Source organism: Pelodiscus sinensis, chromosome 15 (assembly GCF_049634645.1).
Source record: "Pelodiscus sinensis isolate JC-2024 chromosome 15, ASM4963464v1, whole genome shotgun sequence".
Classification (NCBI taxonomy): domain Eukaryota; kingdom Metazoa; phylum Chordata; order Testudines; family Trionychidae; genus Pelodiscus; species Pelodiscus sinensis.
This window is the reverse complement of record NC_134725.1, coordinates 17,310,496-17,319,793: the sequence shown is the minus strand read 5'-3', so window position 1 is coordinate 17,319,793 and position 9,298 is coordinate 17,310,496. Positions and strand designations below refer to the sequence as shown.

Sequence of the window (9,298 nt, the reverse complement as noted above, 5' to 3'; positions counted from 1 at the left end):
TATAGTGCTGGCCAGAAAAAGATTGCTTCTGGGTTCAGAGACACAGGACTTCGTACTTTATTTCTAAATAGACACAAAAATGGCAAAGAAATTTCTGTCATCCCTTTCTGTTCCTAATAGGGTGCAGGCCTTAAGTTTTTTGGTCTAGGCACTCTGATCAAAAAGGGGCGAGGGGACGCCATTCTCCCAGAAAGTCATGAGAGCACAAGGTACTATCAGCCATGAATATTTATAAACCAGAGCTGACCAGAGAGAAACAAAATGGTTCAGGGGGCATAATGGGAGTGGGGAGCACCAGCTACAAATTCAGTGCTGGAAGTCTGAATTGTAAAGGATGAAATTTGAAGGAGGCCAAAAAAAAAAGGGAAGGAATTGTGCCCTGGCAATGAGACGGCTTCCCCGACCATAAGATGCTGTATGAATGAAAGGACAGAGGAGTTGATAAAAAGGAGAACAATCAAATGGCAACTTTCAAAAAAGCCAAACTGAAAGCTGAGAGGAGTTCAGCTAATCTATTCAAGCTGTGAGATCCTGTAAAGAGGATTTAGTGCTCACATGGAAGCAAGGGTGTTGTGATATTTACTAACATGCTATCATCCACTCCAGGCCATAAATGTCCTGTTCTCACAGTCTATTGCATCATGTGATTAACAGAACAGTCCCCACAGAGGGAGCAGAGAGAACACTCTGCTTCCATACCTCAAGGACGATGATGCCAATTCAATTTGAAGCACAGAACATCTGCTGTTATTGAACTGACTTACAGTGCAGTGGGGGAGGAAAGAACCCAGAAAAATCCCCCCCAGACCAAACGCCACACTCAGTTGAAACCTGTTGGGAATAGGCTCAAAAACAAAACAAAACATTGTGTTTATCATCATCTCCCTCGCAAGTGTACCTTGAAATATGGCTGCAATATGGCTAGGGCTGTAGGTGTAGGCAGATTTTGTGCAGTGCAGGGCTAGAGAGCTGGATCAGCAAGGTTACGTCTACACTGCACAGTTATTTCTGCACAGAAAATTTCAAAATATTCTGATATAGCTTATTTTGAAATACAATGTCTACACTGTAGGGAAGGCTCAAAATTAGTTTGGGGCAGGCTTCCCTAATGTAGATGTGCTATTTTGAGTTATAGCCCCAGGAAGAAAAACTGGCAAGGGGCTGGCAAGGGGCTATTTCGAAATAGCAGAAGTGAAGAGTCTACACATACCTGATTCAGAAACAGCTATTTCAAAATAGGCATTATTCTTCATAGAATGAGGTTTACAGAAGTTGGAATAAACCGTCTGTTATTTCAAAATTATTTCAAAATAATGGAATTGCTGTGTAAATGCTCACATTGTTATTTTGGAATAAAAGCCATTATTCTGAAATAACTGTGCTGTGTAGACACTCCCCAAGTGTCCTGTTACCAGATTCTAATGTTAACTGTGATCCAGGGAAGGAAGGTGAAGGGGTTAGTTACATTGCTATACACAGGAGGCATGAATGAGAAGTTGCTGGATTTTAAGGATCTAGCCTTTCTCCAGGGGAGATTTATGTAGAAAACACCCATTGAACTCCACTGGATGGTGCATCAGTGAAATGAGAGCCCCCTCTGGGTAGCTCCAGACTTCATTCCCAGGGCTCAGCTTGATTCTCTTGGGCTGGAAATTGGTAATCACTGTGGAATCCTTCCGCTGTAGCTAAAACACTCTGCTCTCTGGCTATAATCCAGCATGATAGGTAGAGTAGCCTGTCAGGGCCTGGTGTCCCTACTCTATGTGTGTGGGTGTTCATACAGAGGCCAGGGCTATCACTGGCTTGTGTAAAGAGGATTCACCCTTCCTATTCCTCCCCCAAAGGGTATTTGCACAGCCACGAGTTGGATTGTACACCCATCACAACAATACCTAGAATACTTCGTCACTACCCAGCAGAGAATGCTGTTGCAAAGAGTACAGCAGGCAAGGTAGGGTTTATTACTTAATGTTTAGAGTACTGGAGCATCAGACACCAGACATCTCCCTTTTGTATGATTCAGGTAACACAGCCTGGCCTGTAGCTTCCTGTGAAGTGAAAAACCCCTCTGGCTTTAGAGGTTCAGAGATTCATTCTGTCATTTTGCAGTTGAGATGATCCAAGGGGTGTTTGTTACTCACACTAGTGGGCATGTCTACACTTGCACCTTAGTTTGAACTAGGGATGCAAATGTAGGCATTCAATGTAGGATCTCGCTGGCACATTACTCCGATCAACAGCTGTTTCAAAAGTGAAAGTGCGCGCCGGGAGGCGTTAGTTTGAACCAAGTAACGTTAGTTTGAACCAAGGGGTTTGGTTCAAACTAACGCATCCTGGCGCGCACTTTCACTTTTGAAACAGCTGTTGATTGGAGTAACGTGCTGGCGAGATCATGCTAATGAAGCGTGGGATATTTAAATCCCTGCTTCACTGACTATTTCAAATGCCTACATTTGCATCGTTAGTTTGAACAAATTATCCCTTAGAATAATGGTGAAGTATTTTTTCATAATTTTATTTAAAAACCAATAATTCTTTATGAGGGTGATCACTTAAAGTATGGCAACCCTGTGGGGGAGAGGTTCAGAAGAGGTATGCAAATAGCACTCGCAATTGCATACTTTCTTCTGTTTTTTTTCCTGAAAGAGGCTTTTCTGCCATTTGGCCTCATCTACACAGGGCCAAATGTCAGAAAAAAACCCCTCTTTCGAAAGCCCCTGTAAACCTCTTTTTATGAGGAAGAAGGGGGCTTTCGAAAGAGGGTTTTTTTCTGACATTTGGCCCCGTGTAGACAGGGCCAAATGGCAGAAAAACCTCTTCTGGGGAAAAAAACAGAGGAAGATATGCAAATGCAAGTGCTATTTATGCAAACGTGAGTGCTATTTGCATACCTCTTCCGAACCCCCTCCCCTCCCACAGTGTAGCCATATACTTTATCTGCCCCACTGAACAATTATTTTGCATCCCTCAGCACTTCACAGAAATCAGTGTTCTAAGTCAGGCTTATGTTTCTTGGCATATACTGATACCCCCGTCCTCGCTCCCCCATAGCACAAATGGTTGGTGGGATGCTCACTCTTTGAATACTGAATTGGAAAGAACCATTGTAAAATCTCCTAGCATACATCAGCCCACACTGCCAAAACCAGCCTGGCTCCCTGCCACCCTCAAGGAGCCATCTAGCAGTCTCTCCAACGCCACCAAAATTTACGTCATGTGTTTCACTTGTAATCTAGTTTTATTACTCCCCCTGCAGTCTCTCTCATTGTTACAAAAGTGACTCCTAGCCCTCACTTCACACCTTAACCATGCCTTCAAGCCTGTGAGAGTCTCTTTAAAAATTGGCAGGGTGGCAATTCTGTTTGTAACCTTCCTTCAGAACCTTGGAACACAATCATAGAAGCATAGAATACTAGAACTGGAAGGGCCCTCCAGAGGTGATGAGTCTAGTCCCCTGCCCTCACGGCAGGACCAAGCACTGTCTAGACCAGGCATGTCCAAAGTCCGGCCCGCGGGCCAATTGCGGCCCGTGTTCTGGTTTAATACGGCCCCCCAGGTAATTTGGCAATATCTATCTTTTATGGCCCCCAATGAATCCATATGTATTGAGATGAATACATTGTAAAATTTCTGTTAATGTCAGTTGGTCTAAATCAGTTATAAATATACTTGGACACAACATGTATACTTGGTGTTATGTTCCTGTTCATATTTTTTGAACTTAAAAATTGACAGACAACCTTTATTACCAATAATATGTAATGTACTTTACAATGTTCCTGACATATATTTCAGCTTCCTGGATTTTTTTTTTCATCTGGCCTTCAGATATGAAAGGCAGAGTGATTTAACACTTGTTTAGATTTGTCATCTATATGACGAAATGAAAAGTATGCCGTTTGCAATAAACTTTGCATAAAATAGTTAATTTGCATTTAATTTTAATGGTTCAAAGAACGTCAGGCAAAATGGTCGGCCCTCACGCATGTTCACTTCATCAAATCTGGCCCTCTTTGAAAAAAGTTTGGACACCCCTGGTCTAGACCATCCCTGATAGATGCTTATCCAACCTGCTCTTAAATATTTCCAATGATGGAGATTCCATCTCAAATGGCTTTCCTTATTGATTCACTGCTGATAATACATGCACTAGTTTGTTATGCTAGGGTTGCTGAAATGGTGGTCTTTTACCACTGCTTTCATCTGAGAACAGAGAGCATTGAAACAAGGAATGGATTAATGGCAGAGGAAACCCAGTCACAGCAGTGAATCACAGTTCAGCCACTAACACAGTATAGTGCTCAGTAGGTTAGAGCTGATTGGCTGCTGTGGTGAGCCAGACTTAGTGTGGGAGTTGGGGGAGAGGAAAATCAAGGTGTCAGGATTGGGAGCAAGAAGTCAGTGAGGAAGGGCAGAGCACCACAAGTCTTGGAATGAAATGTCCATCCAGCAAGCTTCGGGTGAACAGAGGCCTCATTTCACCTTACTTTACCTTTGTGCTGACAATACACATTTGAAAATAGGAAAACATACTCACTCTATGAGGAATTATAGGGATTTTGTAAAACACATACATGTAGAACAGAGAAGATCAAATCTGAGCGATCCCAACCTTACCAAAATGTGCATCTTGCCTGACAATAATGAAGCTCTGAATACATAAAGGGAGCTACTGAGATAATTGACAGCAGCAAAGCTCACAGTGGAGTTCAAACGCAGGATTTTTTCCTCTATTGCTGTTGTGTTGAAATCATACAGCCCAGCAGCTTGGCAGCTACTAACAATTGTGCGGCCATCTTTCTCTTCTTGCTATGCAGCACATTATGGGGTTGCAACATCTAGGAGTCAGGGGAGCTTGGGAAACGATATAGTCTCTCTTCAACCGGAGTCTAGAGCCAGTCTAAATATAATCCAGGGACATAGGGAGAGTCCATAACAGGAGGAGATTTAACAGACGGGTGACTCATAGTACAACTTGTTTATATACAATGGGACACGTTTGACATTGCAACATAATTCATTTAGGAGTTTAACATTTATCTAATTTTTTTTTACCTCAGGGGTCGCATTACTTTAACATATATAACATGCTGACAAGCAATCTATACACACTGGCCATGGCCCCCAGCACTGAAAAGCAGTTATCTGTAAGGTCAAACAGAGCACAGAAACATAACTTTTTAGCAGTTAAGGAAGACCATGTCCTGTTGAAACTGCACAGAGAAATTCAGGGAGGCAGAGATAATTAACTGAGTTGGAATATGGCACAGACAGAGAGGCTACTCTTATGAAAAAAGTCACAAGATTTTTAAAGGTCATAAGTGCTCAGGACATCTGGTTTAATTATCATTTGAAATAGATCGGCAACTATCATTTCCTTTGTCTTTAGAAATGCAGAGTTAGGAGCTGGTCTCTGTTAACTTCAGAGATGGTGTGATAAACACTACCCCACACAGAGAGGAGTATGAAGAAGTTTGGGTAATCTTGTGAGATGGTAATGGACTAAATTTCAGCCCTGTATCCTAGTGCACTAATATTTTGGTTACATATACACAGGCCTGTTATACTACAATCTTCTGACATAATAATGTTGTAACATAGATGGACTATTTAATAAAGCCACAAGAATCATTGTTTCAGTATGGACAGCTTTGGTAGATTAGACCCAAAGTTAAAGGCATCAAGAAGGATTAGAATCCACTATTTTGAGAGGTTTTCTCCCCACATCATATACCTTGTAATCTCCAGCCTAAGGAGGATGGATTTTACTATTTGTTGGTTAATTTTTAAGTACTCTGATAGCTATAGGTTCCATGATCTCACAAAGGCCAGACAAGGTAGCAGATTCCGAGAGAGTTTTGCTCCACTGAAAGATATTTGTTTATAGTTTATGTGAAGCCTGTAGCTAGTCACAGCAAGCTACTTCTAGTCACAGCAAGTAGAAGCAGGCATCTGTTTTCTCAGTATTTTCGAATTAATGCTCGTGAACACAAGGAAGATAGGTAATAACAATATTATACATTTTGGTAGTAAGAGGTATCAGATCAAGTCTATTTTTACTGTCCATTGGAAGAGTGATGTGGTAGTGCTGGTTCTTTTACTAGAGAGGAGCAAATAATTTCTACAAAACAATATGAAACCGACAGCTTCATTTTCTATTAGTGGGCTATCAGCCAGGAACCTCCCCCCAGTTTTTTTTAAACTTTGTGAACAGGTTGCAAAACTTCTCTGTTGAGGTTCAGGGGGTAGTCTGTACAGAATACACTTAAAAAACAACAAACAGTCTGGTAGCACTTTAAAAACTAACAATACATGAAGATGGTATCATGAGTTTTTGTATTCTTCAAAGTGCTACCAGACTATTTGTTGTTTTTTAAGTTTTCTCTCTTGAGGGTAATGGCTGTTCCATCTGTATTGTGTAGTCACAACTAATTAGATAGGAATGTAAAATTCACTTCCCACATAGGTCACTTTGAAATGCAGTTTGGGACACTGCTCCTGACAATAACCCTGATGATTGGTGGAAAAGAGCACAAAAAAGGTGCATGTGGGGCTAAAACAAATACATTGAAAACAGGACAGAAAGAGTTTCAGATGCTTTTGTATCATTAACCCAGCTCATTTATTTAGTTAGAAGCCAGGGGTCATTCAATATGATCTCCCCAGCTGGGCGACAAGCAGCTTTCACCAGTCAGGGGCCTCAGAGAGAGCACATTAGTAGAGTTGACACAGTGCAGAATATATTTTTTCCCCCATAACTTGCTTCACTTGCCAGCCAAACAACTCTAGCAAAGCAAATACTTATACTGGTGGACTATTGAACATTACAGACTATCGAGGCAATATCAATAAACACACTTTTAAAATATTTATTTACTGATACAACTGTAAAAAAAATCAAACCCCTCTACCTTCATCACTGAGCTGACACCTGTCAGCAAAAATACAACGTATCAGGTTACTGCAGTGCCAAGAGTTGGATAATTCCCAGAATTCCAATGGCAATCAAAACTAAAGAAACATGCCCTCTCCTCTCATTGATCCAGAGTGCTGCAACAGGCCTGACCACAGAAAAGTTCCTAACATCACACCATGTTCCAAGGCAGGCTAACTGACGCAGGGAACAAATGCCACAGTTAAGAATACTCTGCCACAGGCCTCCTCTCCTCAGATGTTGCACTGGCTTCCTATTTACATCAATGGGTAAAATTTGCCAAGGTACACAAGCCCCAATGAGTAAGGAACAACCTATCATGGGAACAACCACATGGGAAAATGATAGAACATGGATTTTAAAGACTATCCTTATGATCATGCCTGGATTTGAGAGACTCAGGAGGCAGGCTATCAAAAGGAAATTACTTGTCTAATGTACCACTATTTTGGGGATGGGAATTTACCACTGTAGCAGATTGGGGGAAGAGGGAGATTAAAAGGAATTCAATTTCTAAGGCCTGGTCTATACTAGGGAGTTATTTTGAAATAATTCCCTTTATTTCAAAATAACAAGTGGAGCATCCACACTACCAAGCCTATTATTTCAAAATAAGGGGCTGGTTATTTCAAATTAATAATTCTTGCTTTCCACAAGAAATAAGACTTATTTTGAAATAGTTATTTTGAAATAACATTAGCGTGGACTCCCCACTGATGCTATTTTAAAATAACTACTCCTCAGATTCATTCAAAGTATTTACTCCCCAGTGCTTCCTAGGCCTAGGTAAGTGCTTCCTAGGTAAGTCGAGGTAGTGCGTCCACATTAAGGAAGCCTCCCTCAGGTTGATTTCAAGGGTTCCCTGTAGTGTGGACACGCTATTTTGAAATTCTTCAGGGGATAGCCAAGTTAGGAAAAAACTTAAAAAACAACAAATGGTCTGGTAACCCTTTAAAGGCTAACAAAACATGTAAATGATATCATGAGTTTTCATGGGTACAGCCCACTTCTTCAGACGATGGTGGGCTGTGCCCACAAATGCTCAAGATACCATCTACCTGTTTTGTTAGTCTTTAAGGTGCTACTAGTCTATTGTTGTTTTTTATTTTGAAATAGTTATTTTGGGAGTTATTATTTCAAAATAAGTTGTTTTGAAATAATTTCCTAGGGTAGGTATGCCCTAAGTGAGCTAAATGGTGTTCAGCACCTTGATGTAGCAAATTTTGGGGCTTTTTGAGAGCCAGGCTCAGAGATCACCTGAGAAAAGTGACTTAGGAAAGGAGTGGAAGTTGTGTGAAAATTTCTCATTGGTGACTCCATCCAGGACACTTTGTCTCACTGAGTTCAGGGCCCCACAGCTTGAAAAGCCATCTCTGAGGTTAGGTTGAGAAAAAAGGGCTGCCATTGGGAAATAGGCACAGAGCACAACACAGACGTATGTCATTTCTAGCGGGATGGAAGACCATTGTTTTAACGTGACTGCAGGATCTCAGTGTTTGATTATGGCATGACAGAGGGATAATAGTCACTGTCTAAACAAAGGGCCTACAATTTTGCAGTATGATTTTAATGAAACACTGATCTGGTGGGAATTTTGGTGATAAAGACAATGTGGGTCTCCTGTTGCTTGGGATAGGTTGTGCTTAGCTCTGGCATGTATGTGATTTTTTTTATTCAATGGGGGCAGAGTGTAGATAGCACATCACTCTCAATCAAATACCATCATCCAACTAATGGATCACCATTACATTCTGGTCTCACCATGAATTCTGTCCTTGGTATGACAACTGTGGGAAGAAGGAGGAGGATCCAAAAACAGCATGGAAGTGGAATGTTGCATGCCTTGGATTATTAGGGACAATGTCAAATGCTCAGAGAAAGCTAGATGAAGCAGATAGACACACAAGCAGATTTCTAGTCATACCAATTATACCACATAGTTAAGCAGGCTGTCTCATCCAATCAGTACACAAAACCACTAATACACAGTACCCAGCCAGTGAAAGATGATTAATTCAGGACTATAAAGAGATTAAGCTGTGTACATGTAGAAATGCCCATAGTCCCACAAGGCAGATGTTCAGAGAGTTGTGACTTTATCAGGCATGCAGGGTTCAGCCACTGTAATAACAGCCAAGCTGTTCTGAAGCAAACATTGCCTAATTTCCCAGTGCTTCAGAGAGGTAGCCGAGTCAATCTGTAACAAGAAAAACTAAAAAAAAAAAAACAACAACAACAAAATAAATAGCCTGGTAGCACCTTAAAGACTAACAAAATATAATTTCCCAGTGTGAGCCTGTGTCAGGCTACGTGAGCAGTGGGCTACACCCATCTGTGCAGGGTAAGAGCATAATCCACACAAAG

At 41.2% G+C, this 9,298-nt stretch overlaps 1 long non-coding RNA gene across 1 annotated transcript in view; it reads left to right on the top strand.

The window, feature by feature from the left end:
* The first annotated feature begins 5,789 nt into the window (after nucleotides 1–5,789).
* LOC142818486 (uncharacterized) overlaps nucleotides 5,790–9,298 on the top strand; it is a 41,228-nt gene continuing 37,719 nt past the window's right edge. The window contains exon 1 of the long non-coding RNA XR_012895976.1: nucleotides 5,790–6,002. This is a non-coding gene — a long non-coding RNA (uncharacterized LOC142818486). The remainder of the gene's footprint in view (nucleotides 6,003–9,298) is intronic.